This window comes from Elephantulus edwardii, unplaced genomic scaffold, assembly GCF_000299155.1.
Source record: "Elephantulus edwardii isolate Elephantulus edwardi_28Jun2011 unplaced genomic scaffold, EleEdw1.0 scaffold00034, whole genome shotgun sequence".
Classification (NCBI taxonomy): Eukaryota; Metazoa; Chordata; class Mammalia; order Macroscelidea; family Macroscelididae; genus Elephantulus; species Elephantulus edwardii.
The window spans coordinates 8505402-8508857 of record NW_006399784.1 but is presented as its reverse complement, the minus strand read 5'-3'; the positions used below and the strand labels follow the sequence as shown (position 1 = coordinate 8508857).

The 3456-nt window shown below is 42.9% G+C and overlaps 1 pseudogene; it reads left to right on the top strand.

Annotated features, from left to right (window-relative positions):
• The first annotated feature begins 2786 nt into the window (after positions 1-2786).
• The window catches only part of LOC102854234, a 37805-nt pseudogene continuing 37135 nt past the window's right edge, over positions 2787-3456 (top strand).

Here is a 3456-nt window from a genome sequence, read left to right as displayed (position 1 = left end):
CTGGGAAGTTTTCCTCTAGTAATTCTTCCACAACTTTTTCAGTGCCTTTACTTGCTTCTTCCTTTTCTGGGATTCCAATGATGTGCATGTAATTTTTCTTGATGGTGTCCCACATTATTCTTAGGTTTTCTTCTTTTTCCTTCTTTTTTGAGTCTGCTTCTTGCTCTAGCAGATCAGTGGTGACAATTTTGTCTTCAATTTTACTGCTTCTGTGTTCCATCTCATCAACTCTGCTCATATGTCCCTCCATCATGTTGACAGCTTCTGAAACATTGGACCTTATATTTTGAATGGTGGATTCTTTTTTTTCCAGTGCCACTAATGCCTCATCTGTTTTCTCTGCAATGTTCTGCATTGTTGTTTTTTTTGTTGTTGGTTTTTGGTTTTGGTTTTGTTTTTTGTTTTTTTTTTTTTTAGCTCCTCCTGGTCTTTGCTTGTAGTATCCTGTAATTTATCAAATTTGTCTTTCATCCATTGGATATATTCAGTCACTCCTCTTTTAAATTCTGTGTCAGAAAGTTCCATGAGACTTTCTGGGCTCAGGGAGTCCATTGATACTGTGTCGCCCTTTGTGAGTGACATCTTGCTTTGCTCTTGTGTATTGTGTGGGATAGTTTGCTTTCTTCGTGACATTGATATGTTCTTGATCTGAATACAATGCTCTTGATATCAGTTGGGCAGCTACTGAACTTGTGTGTTTCTCTGAATTTCTGACTTCAGAGAAATGTCAGTTCAGAGCCTGCTAGGGCAATCTCTTTTTGGTAAGACAGGTCATGGTCCTCCCGGTTAAAGGCAAGTTGATTGCCCAGACGTGTAGGCACTGGTGTGGAGCCAAATGGGGTGAAGCAGGCAAAGGGTTGGGGTGATTGCAAGGGCACGTCAAACACTTGGGGGACCTTGCTCAAACCTCTGCTGTCTCAGTGGACTCACGATTGGTGTCCCTACTCAAATTTCTGCTGTCCGTTTCCTACCCAATGGTTTTCACAATATTCCCCGCCTGGTGGCTCTTACACAGGTGCCCTCACACAATAGCCCCTGCTCCAGCAGAGTCCTGGATCCAACAGGATCCAAAAAGTCAAGGTGAAATTCCCACCGACCCACTAACCTCTGGCTGGTCTGCAGAGTCCACAGAAGCCAGCTTTCTGGCTCATTTTGGGCAATTGGTGTAGCCCAAGAGAGCTCGGCCAAATTCCCCACCAGTGAGCATGCCCTAGGTGCTCTCCCAGGTAATCAGCAATGCCCGAATAAAACCAGCCCAGATCCTATCGGCAGTTCTCCTGCCAGATTAGTTCCACAGCAGCTCGGCTGATAGCTCCCGGCAATGGCTGGATCTGGGGTGGTGCCCTGAGGTCACAGGGCTGTGATGGGGGCTGAGGTGCGTGGTTGTGGCACTGCAAGGGGGGCGGGGGAAGGGGAGGAAAGTAAGAGACTAGGGGGCCAAAGGAGCACAGGGCTTGGACACTTCCACCAAGAGGTAGGGGGCGGGGCTTGGGCGCTGCTGGGGGTTTATGCACCTGGCACCCTGTGTGTTGGGGGTCACGCAGGCACAGGCCGCAGGGGTCTCACACAGTGGCGGGTAGTCCTCACTCCTCTGGGGTCCCGCGGTGTTAGCTCTTTTGGAGTTCCGTGGTGGCTGACAGACTGTTGCTCTTCCTGGGTCTCTTCCCAGCCCAGCTTAGCAGTGGCGTTCCAGCTGGGACGGCGTTCTGGCTCACATCCTTGCTTTTTAACGCTTTCAAGTGGTTCTTTAGAATTTTTTTCTCTCTCTCTATGTGTGTGTATATGTGTGTGTGTGTGTGTGTGTGTGTGTGTGTGTGTGTGTGTACACGGACTGTGAGACCAGTCTGCACCTCCTCTTGGAGGCAAGGATTCTGAAGCTTCATCTGACATACTTTGGACACATTACAAGGCAGAACTAGTCCTTGGAGAGGATGTCATGCTTGGGGAGGGTGGAGGGATACCACAAGAGAGGAAGATCCTTGGTAAGATGAATTGATTCAGTGACTGGAACAGAGGGGTAGGTTTGTCAGAAACAGTAAGATTGGTACAGGATAGAGCAGGATTTAGGGCTATTTGTACATAGGGTTGCTGTGAGTCACAGGTGACTCTACGGCATACAACTTCTGTGAATTACGATCTGTTCCTTTGAAATAGCAAGCTAACTTCTTTTCTGTTTTCATTGATAATTGTCTACTCAAAATATGAATGAGATATAATCATTGGAGGTATAAAAACAAGCAGTCAATGGAAAAATTCCCATACTCTTCTTTCTAATAATCTCATACAGGTTAACAACAACAACAACAACAAAAATAAAGGAGAGAAAAAAAAAGCTGAAGAATTTCTCCAGAGGTGACAGAAAAGATGCCTAAGGAATTGGAAATTATGTTGGTAATGTAATGGTCTATGTAACCTCATGAGCTGTCAAATCCTAGACTGCACAAGACTAATAGCTCTTTTATAAAGCATTTCTTTTAGTACTGCTCCCCAAACTCAAAGGCACAGAACACTAGCTATTTAAGGGAAAAGTGATAAAGACTCACTTACTTAAGTTGATAAGCTTTCTTGGGAGTAGTGTTTTGATTCTGAAACAAGTCACAGAACTCATTAGCAGAACCAATGACAATGATAATAGACTATGACTATCTTTAATTGTCCTTCTGTTGTGCTATGCATTTAAAGGCCACAAATGAAATGAAAGTTTTGTTGGTGATTTAATGCCAGGATTTGAGTTTTAAAGTAAGATAATCTCACACCTCTAACAAGATCAGTTCTGCATTAGACACATGCCCTGGATCACCTTCAGAAATGGTATCGACCACAAAAAATGCAAACACTTTAAAGCTACTGCTTTTGCAAACAAATTACAGGTAACTATCATTTAATATGCAAAGATATTAAGGTTATTTTTCATGAAATATTAAGCATAAATGTTGGCTTCAAACCTTGCATTTGATTCAAGTGCATTTTGGAGTTTAAATGTATCAAAAGGTTTTAAACTTCAAATATCATTACAAACTGCAAAACTTTAAAGCTGTTTACATGATGTAGAGAACTAGTTCCTCATCTTTAGAAGTATATATAATGTGTAAGTAAGCAAATTTGGTATTATGGTTTAATTTTATAAATGTGTAAGAAGGAACTATTGCATTGGTTTTGTTTTTAATACAAATTCCAGAAACTCATAAACAAAGTTAAGCTTCCTTGTGCAATGTTGTTGCTGTGTACCATAGACTCAGAACCAATGCATAGCTGACCCTCCAATGAGTATTTAGAGGCAGTTCATCACAGGGGAAGAGATTGCCTGTTTTTCCATGGAGCAGCTGGTGGCTTGTACCATGCCTTTGGGATTGTAGCACAGGTTCTTGACACTAGGCCACCAGAGCTTGTTCCTTGTGCAATATGGACTCGACTCTTACATCAGAAAGGCATACCTTGAATGGGAGATATATATTT